General features: G+C 35.7%; 1 long non-coding RNA gene across 1 annotated transcript in view; it reads right to left on the reverse strand.

The window, feature by feature from the left end:
• Positions 1-468: 468 nt before the first annotated feature.
• The window catches only part of LOC109117802, a 46,837-nt gene continuing 36,580 nt past the window's right edge, over positions 469-10,725 (reverse strand). The window contains exon 4 of the long non-coding RNA XR_002025087.2: positions 469-855. This is a non-coding gene — a long non-coding RNA (uncharacterized LOC109117802). The remainder of the gene's footprint in view (positions 856-10,725) is intronic.

A 10,725-nucleotide genomic window follows, 5' to 3' on the forward strand; every position in this document is an offset into this window, starting at 1 on the left:
TTTTTCAATAAGGAAATGGCTCAGCAAATTATAGTATAGTAGATGATTATCCAGTCAGTTAAATTATGTTTTCAAAGATTATATCATAGGAAAGTGCATACAACCTAATTTTTTAAAAAATGTTGGAGCACAATTATACACATACAATCCAACAATGTTGTAAAATGAACACACACACACACACACACACACAAAAATATCAGAAGTTAATACAAATATCTCATGCTACATCAACTCCATTTCAGTTCCTGAATTCAAGTAAAAAAATAATTGAAAAGTTAGACATACCTGTATATTAAAATAGTAAGAGTATCTATCTTGGGGTGAAAAGATGAGATTATCTTTATTTTCTTTTACAAATTATGCGCATTTGCTAAATTAAAATATTTCATTTATAATTTAAAAGTTACCAAGATACAAATATTCTTATCTTTTAATAAGAAATGCTGAAAAGAATTTTCCTTTTTAATTTGGTGTTTTGGGAAAACAAGAATTTATCTGCATCCTTGTGACTCCGCAGCCTTTTAAATCTCAGTTTAAGGTGCTTTTCTTTCTTTGTTGCCAGGTAGTTTTAGAAATACCCCAAACCAAGAAAAATATATGCTGAGGAATCTCCTGGTGCCCCAGCCAAGTTTGTCCTTTAGTTTTCTCTCTTCTTGGTCCTCACAGTCATGCATCTGAAGAACTGTACATGTTCCTTTCCCGACTGTCTTGGAGTCTCTTTAGTTATTGTCATTTCCTCTGCTGCTGTGCCAGCTCAGTTTGTCTGGATGACTTTTTGGTCTTTTAACTTGTCTTCATGCTCTCAGCCTTGATGCCTCCTCTTTGGCTCATGCAACAAGGAGAGCGATCATCCTGAAGTACAAACAAAAGAAAAACATTCAGGAGCTTCCCATGCCCAGGTTTAGTGAATACGTCCTTAACACCGTACATGAGAGCCTCATGTGATCTGCTTTCTCTCTCAGCCTTGAGCTTTTGCTTCCTTCTGCTGCTCTATGCCCAGTACATGGAAGCTGCCGTGTCAGCTGCCTAGAATGTGCCCATGCCCCATTCACCTCTTGGTGAGTGGCTGTATCACAGTCCTTTCTCTTTCACCTCTTTTGTATCAAAGTTCACTATAGGAATAGATTTTACATAGACATAGTTTACAAGGCAGGCTTGCAATGGCAGCCTGCAGAGTCAGGTGAGGAAGAGTACAGAAGGGCTACCTGCATGCTGGAGATCCAAAATATCCATCAAAAGTCAAAAGCCTGGAGCTCATTTGGAGTCTATGAGACTCTGTATAAGGGACCTTAAGGGTCTGTGCTGGGAGATGATAAAAGTCTGTGCTGGAAGCCTGGAGACAGGTCCAAAGGCGAAGTAGAAGTGAGATCTCTTTCTTCTTCCCTTTTTATTCCATCCAGGCTACAAGCCTCTTGGTTGGTGCCACTCACACCCAGGCTTGCTCTTCCCTCTTCAGAAAGTCAGTCGTCCACACACCCAAAACTATGCTATACCAATCAGTTAGGTGTTTCTTATACAAGTTGACACCACGACGAACTATCACACGTCCCTCCGGAACTAACAGTAGCTGGCATCTGACTGGCCACCAATTGGATACCTCTACCGTGGCCATCTCTTTCTCAAGAAAGTGTTTTCAGATCTCTGGGTTGGTGTAATGCATCCTACTCACACTCAATTACAGGCGCTCATGGTGTATTTAGGCATCATGAAATAGCAAAGGCAAGATGCGATGTGGACTACACTGTGACGCACTTTACCATAACTACTTGAGGGTTTTTTTCCCTGTTATGTTTATTTACTTTTTATGTTTTGTTTTATTGGTTTTTTGTCTCCTCCAAACTAAATTGTAAGCTCAATGAGGAGAAGTGCCCCATTTTATTTCCTTCCATAGCTTTTATAGTTAGTACAGTGGCTGATACATAACAGGAGCTCAGCCATACCATGGAGTGATTGAACGGGACAAACGAATGAGTGTATCTCAAATATTCATAAAGATGGCTCTTGTTTTACAGAGGGCCAGCACTATTCTACCATTAGCACAGATGAAGATAGCTGCTATTTCACCATCAGCATAGAAGATCAACACACTTTTTCCAAAAAATTATTTTAATCATTTTTAGTAAATAGTTCAATAGCATTGAGTAGATCCACGATGTTATACAACTATCATCACTGTCCATCTCCAGAGTTTTTCATCTTTCCAGACTGCTGTCAACTACCACTCTGTTTTCTGTCTCTATCCACTCCCTACCCTAGGCCCTGTGCATAAGTGGAATCACATAGTATTCATCTCTTTGTGACCAGCTATTTAGCTTAGCATTATGAAATCAGGGTTTGTCCACATGGTAGCAAGTGTCAGAATTTCCTTCCTTTTTTTCTCTTGTTTAAATTGGTTATACTGATGAAAGGGCCTCACTTTGGCAGATATGTACATGCCCGTAACATGCTCTGATCATTTTACCCAAGCCCATCACTCCCTTCCCCTACCCTTTCTCCTACTTTCACACTGGGAGAAAGTTCAATGTGTATTTTATATATTGCGCAAATCCATCTCCCCAAATACCTGCCTTTATATACCCACTTCTATTAACTTCTTCTTGTCTAATAACACTCTTCCTTCAACCTTATCAGCTTTGTTCGATTCCATGTAGTAGATAGAACATGTGATATTTGTCTTTTTGAGTCTGGCTTATTTTCTGAAGATGAGGTCTCCGGATTTATTTGTTTTTCTGGAAATGATACCATTTCATTCTTCCTGGTGGCTCAATAACATTCCACATCCTGTCTAAACAGTAAATTCTGGTGAAGATGTAAGGATTAGGAGGGAAGGAACCTGCTGGTGGGAATGTAAATTAGTACAACCACCGTGGGGATCAGAATACAGGTTCCCCAAAATCTAGTAGTAGTGTTTGTTACTAATTCAGCTACGTCACTTTTTGAAATACATCCAAAGCAATTTTAATACTATATTATAGCAGAATACTCTAAGGATACCAGCATAACCATGTGTATTATAGTAACAAACTTTTATATAAAGCAGAATATATAAATTAAAAGTCAGAGGCTTGCTTAAAAAAATGAAATAAATAAATATTAATCAATAAAAGTTTCTAGCAATCCTTAAAAATACTACTTCTTGCTAAATGGATTCACATTGAGGTCATATTCTTAAGTAAAATAAATAGGACATGCATGTGTAAATACTAGTTTCTCTGGTGTGAGAAATGGAAAGTGTAAATAAGCATCAAAATGTAGAATAGATCATGTGAAACAGGAAGATAAGGCCCAAAGGGGAAGGGGAAGTGGGAAGAGTAGGGGAAAGGAATAAATATGAGAAAAAGAAAAAACTGAAGCAAAGTATTTGTAAATAGGGAGGAGTGGAGGGCTTGAAGGGAGGGCAGGGGAATGAGGAAAAAAATAAGAACCAGAAACATCATGTAAAGGTACAAATTTCCAATGATGAATGTCATCATATTGTATACCTGAAATGCACCAATAGACTTGGTGCGTAAAAAAATACTATTCATTGCTTTTAATTCAAACGAGAGTCTTTAAATCATCTTACCAGAATCTGACATCGTCTTCGTTTCCCTAATTTTCTTCACTGTTATTTGAGTGCAAAGGATCTGGTATTCTACTGCTGCAATAGCCACGAAACATTCTTCAGAACAAGAAGCCTTTGTTATGTATTGTGGAAGGTAAGTTCCTGGGCCAAGTAAGTTTGGGAAGTGGGACTTATTATGTCATGCCTTTAGAGAGACACAGTATACATAGTTAAGAAAAATTTGTCAGTTCAACTTTTTTGAAGCCTGAATTACCAAACTTATCTGAGCTGGAAATCCAAGTGTAACGTTTTAGAAATTGTTGACATAAAACACACATGTTTATAGCAGCACTGTTTGTAATCTTGGAAACAGCCCAAATGCTTGTCAACTGGTGACTGGATAAAGGAGATGTGTTTTTTTAAAAAAACAAAATGGAGTACTACTCAGCCATAAAGAATGAGAAACTAGAGACATTTATAGCTAAGTGGATGCACATTGAGGACATATTCTTAAGTGAAATAAATAAGACACACGTGTGTAAATACTGAATAGTTTCTCTGGTGTGAGAAACTGAAAGTGTAAATAAGGATCAAAATGTAGAATAGATAATATGAAATAGGAAGAAAAGGTCCAAAGGGGAAGGGGAAATGAGAGGGGAAGGGGAAAGGAAAAAATATGAGAAAATGAAAAAACAGAACAAAGTCTTTGTAAATAAGGAGGGATGGAGGGGGTGAAGGGAGGGCAGGGGAATGGGGAAAAAAATGAGAACCAAGATACATCATACAAAGGTACAAATGTCTAATAATGAATGTCATATTGTATTCCTGAAATGTACCAATAAAGAACAAATTTTTCTAAAATTTAAAAATTTTTCAATGGAGAATTGGGTTTGAGGACAAGAGAGAAGCCCCCAATACTGTGAACACCATCCCCTAGAAGGGACCTTACTTCCAGATCCTCAATTTCATGGTTTGTAGAATGAGAAAGTTGTGCTACTTGTCAAAGATTTGTTTTGGATCTAAATTTCTTTTTTTTTTTTAATCTTCAAATCATACATTAATCTCTTTGAGTCAGAGAAACAAGAGAAAGTTATATATGTCAAAGATTATTCAGTGTAGTCATGAGAAATGAAATTTATCACACGTTCTGAATTTTAATTTTAATCATCATCTAGATCACTAGAGGGACTGATACCTTAAACCTATTTGATCCTCATTCACGAAAATCAAAAATAGTTAATTTGGTCCTCTTAAATACCTAGTGCCATTTTCTTCTTTGCCTCCTGATAAATAACTGAAATAAAACTAATGGATATACAAGTACAGAGATATCATAAGGTTGGGACCTCTGAGTCTGACAAACAAAAAGCCGATTCTGCCTCGGCAGCAGGCTGTAGACACATCTGGCTTACTTTAGCTCACAATGGAGTAATATGAATTGTGCTAAAAAGCACTATTTGTGCAAATGCAAATACTATTCCATCTGCTCAAGATTTTTTTTTCTTTATATAGCTTTTGTTCCAGTGTGGTAAAAGCCTGTTTCTTTACCCTGAAGTGCTCCTGCTGATGAAGAGTGAAGTACATGACAATGAACTAAAATCCATTATCAAACAAATACAGTGAGCTTTTCAGGAAGTCATCACAGGGAATGTTGCCTTTTTCTTTGGCATTAAGTTGAAAGCGATTTGTGCTCATGCAAATAAGACAAAGTGGTGGGGTTTTTTAAAAAAAAAAAGAAGAAGAAGAAAAATATATTTATATATATTCCATACACTGTAGTTTGCTTTGTAAATCTTCCATTTTTATCTCTTCTCGTGGTGGGGGAGGGCAACAGCAAAGCAGTCTGAGTTTTCTTTATTTTCTTCTGGTTTGAGTCATGATAAGTTCTTCAACAGCAGAATTTAGCTCTGCCTTATGCGCTCTTGAATAACTCACTTGGGATTTGGGAGAACTGCTTTCGTCTAGGGCAAGTTGGAAGAAAAGTTAACCCCTGTGCTGCTGAAAATAAACAGTAAATTTCCAGATTCCAACTTTAGGGTTTGCCAGTGGTAACCAATGAAAAGGTAAATCATTCAAGTTCAACCTCAAAGTTCACTTTTCCAAGAGCTCCTGTATTCCATCTAGTATCCAGATCTAAGGGCTTTGTGCCAGTCATATCTGTACGGTGAATAGACCACTCGACAGTGTCAGGAAGAGCATACGAACAAGTGACAATTAATTACACGACTGCTGCATGACAGCAATAAGCCAGGTCCGGAGTACACTAGTATTTGGGAAAAAAAGTATTCAACCCTTCTTCCACTTGGCTCTGAACTTTCCCTTATGTCCTACTTCCTTGCCTTCTCTTGAGATCTCTGATTTCTGTTCCAATAAAACAGAGGAAAAAATATAAAATAACGAGGTTATTTTCTAAGATTAGAGGTGAAGTGGGGCAGAAGAAGATCATAAATTGGTATGAGCACAAAAACACTCATTTTAAACAAAAATTTAAAGCTCATTTTGTAGCATTTTGGCCTATCTTATTTATAGCAAAGCATTTCATTCAATAGAGGCTGGATTCTAAGTAGTTCGGCCAATATTTTCTTCTTTGTGAAATTTGAAGATTTTTAAAAAATGAAACAGTAGTTTGGGAGATTTGCTTTTTTATAATTGGGATAGCTTATAAATTTCAGAGATAACACGTTTGTTTTTTAGGTTTCAGGTTTTATAGTGTTTATTTTCAGCTAACATTTGTGTGTTGGAAATATGATGATGCACATACAGTGATACTAAGGTACAATAAAATAATATTCACAAAAGCACTGGAATTATTAGGGATGAAGTTGTTATAAATATTTAAGGTATTAATACTGTGAAGGCATAATTTACAATTCTGGAAAAAATGATTGACTAAAAAAGAACAGCATTGCTTTCTAGAGTGCATTGTAAAGATTAGCCAACAATTATTTTCTAACTTACTTTCTAGGACATATATTAAACTATAAGTCACAATTCAAGTAAACGCTGAAATTAAGCATTTAAGTAAACAATTACATCATATCAGCAGTTTTGTTGCTAAGATTTCTACAGATATTAACATCATTACCCCAAATGATGATCTAAAATGCATTAATAATTTAGAACCAAAGGCCACTCCAGTTATTTGTGATAGTGTCAATAGATTTACACTCTTGCAGTGTGTTTTAAAGCTATTGAGAATTGTAAAGAGATAAAAATAACATCTATCCTAATAAGGCCACTTTTTATCGAAAGTGATTTCCTCTTATGCTAAGGTAAGATAACTTTTCAATCTTCCTGACTTCAAAGGGAAACACATTATTCCAAATATGTTTTAAACTTTTAACATAAAATCCCCTACACACTAAACCATTAATATACGGTTGCTCAGGAAAATGTCTCATTCCACTCACAATAATGTCTGACTTTAATTAGACTCTGGAAAGTAAAGGATTTAAATTCAAATCTGCCCGATGTTAATTATAGAATTCTTAATATTGTAGCATGTCCTTTACTAAGTTTCTAGGATATGTCCTGTGCAAAATAAAAAGGAAATTAGCTTCTAGTGACAAAGGACTGGTTAGCATAAAGTGTTTCATATGTATTGATATGTGCAGTATCATCTTACAGACTTCTTCTAAGACTCAAGAGGTAAGGTAGAATTCCTTATCTACTCCAGCGTTCTTTTTCCATGTGAATAGGGAGCTACCACTTACCCTGAATCTTGAACAGTTTTTCGGGCTATTTAGTGAGGAAATGACTCCTTCTTCTACCCCTCTTACAGTCTCTCCTTAGTCCTAGTTGAATGGAAAGTCTTTGTATAGCACCTTCTGCTGCTGCGGCTACTGGGGTTGTAGCAGAGTCACAGGCCCATTTCACGGACAGCAGGAACAGAGTGGGTGAGAACGGAAGCCCAAGAACATACCAGGTTCTCTCTAGGCCTGTTCAAACATCCTCGTTAAGCTCTTCTTATTTCCGTTAGTGAGGACATGTCTCCCTATCTGTCAGTCTGTCAGTCAGTCAACCAATCACCCAATACATTTTTAGTAGACTTCCGTTTTGGTGTCAGTTCTATGAATTGATGGAAAGCTGAAAGGCAAAAATCATGGACTAGAGTCAGCATTCACCTCTAGTTCTGCCAATTGTAAACTGTCTATGTGACCTACTCAGTTGTTGAGTCATAATTTTAAAATAGTTCAGTCTTTCCATCTGTTAAACAATTATGATGCCTGCCCCATTTACATGGAATTGTTCTGAGAACTAAATAAATCACGTTATGGAGACAATACTTAAGACATTCTAGAACGCTACATAGACTTCATTTTGTGTGATTAATGCATTTCTGTAACTTTTCAGAGGTTTTAAAATATTTTCAAAATTGCAAAACAATTGATTCTAAAAAGTGCTTTGAATATCAAATGAACACCATCAACTTTAATTTTGGTAAATATTTCAAAGTTGTGTGATAGAAAAAATAAATACCTTTTATTTTATTCACTGAATAAAATTCATTCATTCATTTACCTATTTATTTCAACCAAAACTTTAGGGAATCATTCTGTGTTTCTAGAAGTTAAAAGTCATAATCAATTAGTACTCAGTAATTTGCTTTTAAACTGAAAGTATTACAAAAACTTCTTCAGTGTACTACTGGGTTTCAATGTGGGCTCCTTCTTGGTAGGTCTTAGCATGTTTGAATGTTTTCTCTAAATCTCATTTTCTCAGGAAAAAAAATGTTGAGAAACTGGGAAAATAGGAAATATGCATCCTGCAAGAGTTAAGGCTTAGCAATCAACCTGGAGACATGACAGGCTTGAAGAGCTCTTTTGATAGGAAGCCAAAAGCAAGAGCAGAGAACACTGTGAGCTCGTGTAACAGCTCACCCACCCTGGAAGACCAGATCTTCGTCCTTCTCACCAACCCCAGAGCCAAAATAAGAATATTACATGACTGAAATGTACGCAATAACGCCCAGGCAGTAAAATTTAATTTTCCGCACTTTGCTCAGAGGACAGTTCTCATGCCAGTAATCAAAACCAAGCTAGTCCTAATGAATATTTCTAGCTTGTCTCATGACCAAACGGATCTGAAGCAGCAAAAGAGGTGAGGAGAGAGGACTGCAAGACATTTCCTACAAGAAATTGGTATATTGGGCTGGGGATTTAGCTTTGTGGTTCTGCCACCTGCCTCACAAGGCACAAGGTCCCAAGTTCAATCCCCAGTACCAAAAAAAAAAAAAAAAGTTGGTATATTAAAAAGAAATGACAGTGTACAAGAAAGAGACAGAAATACCATAGAAATGAAAGCGGGAATGCAAAGACGGCAGATGTGTGAAGCCATTTAAGGCTGTGGGTGGCTTGTACACCTGAGAGGAGGAGCACATGACTGAAGACTCTTCGCAGTGCTTGCATAGTCAATGAACACATGATTGAGACTCAGACCAGAGAAATTTCCAGGTAAAATTACTAAAACACACTTACAGGGTCGATTGTCTAGAGTTTAGTCCCTAGGAAGTAAACATTTGGGTCTGTATACAGCTCACTCATCCAGAATTTAAAGTACCTAGATGTGATTATATTTTTGCCCTATTTCAAAACCAGCTAAATTCTTACATTGTGTTGGCAAGGAAGCCATTTAAGATAATACATTATGTGATTTTTGTTATCTTGTGATAAATTCCTAGTTCTGTTCTTTAACTAGCAGAAATGATTGTTTTCCTTCAGTTTCTACCTTAGTACCAAATGCTGTTATTTTGTGCTTAAGACTTCAAGGTTTGTAATCAATACTGCAGCTAGAATAACAAGCCCCACTGCATTCACCACAGTTTATCAATAGAACAATTTCTTGTTTGGGATTTGCTTTTCAATTGTTTTGACACGTTATCCCACGATACTTATTTTTGGAAAGTAGATTTGTATACAGACTTTGTTAAATTTTTCTTTTTTCTCTTTTAGCAGGTCACAGCTGATATCTAACTAAGTAATGAATTCCAAGGAGAGCGCTCATAAGTCAAGAAAGCATAAGGCAATTCATTGACATGTCAGAAGTAATTATGAATTTATAAACAATATTGTATATATACCCCAAACTGGTCAACTTATAAAAGTTTTGTCATCTTGGTTGAGAAAAGTATGTGATTTTAGCAATGCACACATTTGACAAGAAAACCCTAGTTCATTGGCAAGTTTTCAGCCTATTACACTGTCCTGCCTTCTATATGGAAGGCCAATCATGCATATAGATATTACTTTAGAGAATAGCGTCCATACAATATCTGGAGTTAGAGTGGGGGTGACCAAGAAAATATTGGTATATTACAGACGTGACAGTAGTCTCTGCAAGAAGTACTTAAAAGAGTGGAAATATGAAGAGCTGAGAATTCTTTTGAAAAGAGAACTATTCCATTTTTATAAACTTTTCTAAGATAGTGTTTGGCATTAGAGTGTTATCCAGCAGATATCTTAATAAATTAAATAAATTTAATGATAATAATGATAATGGTGAGATGAAAGGTTTTCTGTAACAAGTAAACAAAATTATTTTAAATATTAAAAATAATTATAATTTCATCTTTTTCTTTTACTAGTTCCTTTCTACTTTGTAAATTCCTTTTTATTTTGTGAATATATATTATAAATATATTTCATACGCATGATAATATAAAAATACAGAGAGAGACAGAGACAAACAATAGATCACTCTGCCAATCTTTTAAGGCCTGAAGTGGCTTAGACAGGCCCTTACCTAAACCAACATCCATTAAGTATGTTAAGGCAAACATAATTGGCCACTAAAAACTTGAAATGGAATGACTGTTGAGAAGTTACCATGATGTTCACTAGGTAGTATCCCACCTACTTTACAAATTCTGTTTCATTTACTCCAAATGGGATAAATAATTAAATATCACCTCACAAATGAGTCATTGACGTGACTGAAATGAAGATGCTTGTCATCATCACATTTATCACTCATTTTCACCACTATTTTTGCCAAAATAGTAATAAGGTGACTAAGATTTATATTCTGTAAGAGATCATAATCTTAAGGGAAGAATACATAAAGATGAATCGACCCAAATAAATAATCAAGAGATAAGTCAGAAAGTATCATAAATCATAAATCAATATGTGATTGGAAAAAATAGACTACTTTAAAAAAAATAAAATCAACATCCTACT

The sequence above is a fragment of the Fukomys damarensis genome, unplaced genomic scaffold (assembly GCF_012274545.1).
Source record: "Fukomys damarensis isolate Sample0158 unplaced genomic scaffold, DMR_v1.0_HiC HiC_scaffold_12, whole genome shotgun sequence".
Taxonomy (NCBI): Eukaryota; Metazoa; Chordata; class Mammalia; order Rodentia; family Bathyergidae; genus Fukomys; species Fukomys damarensis.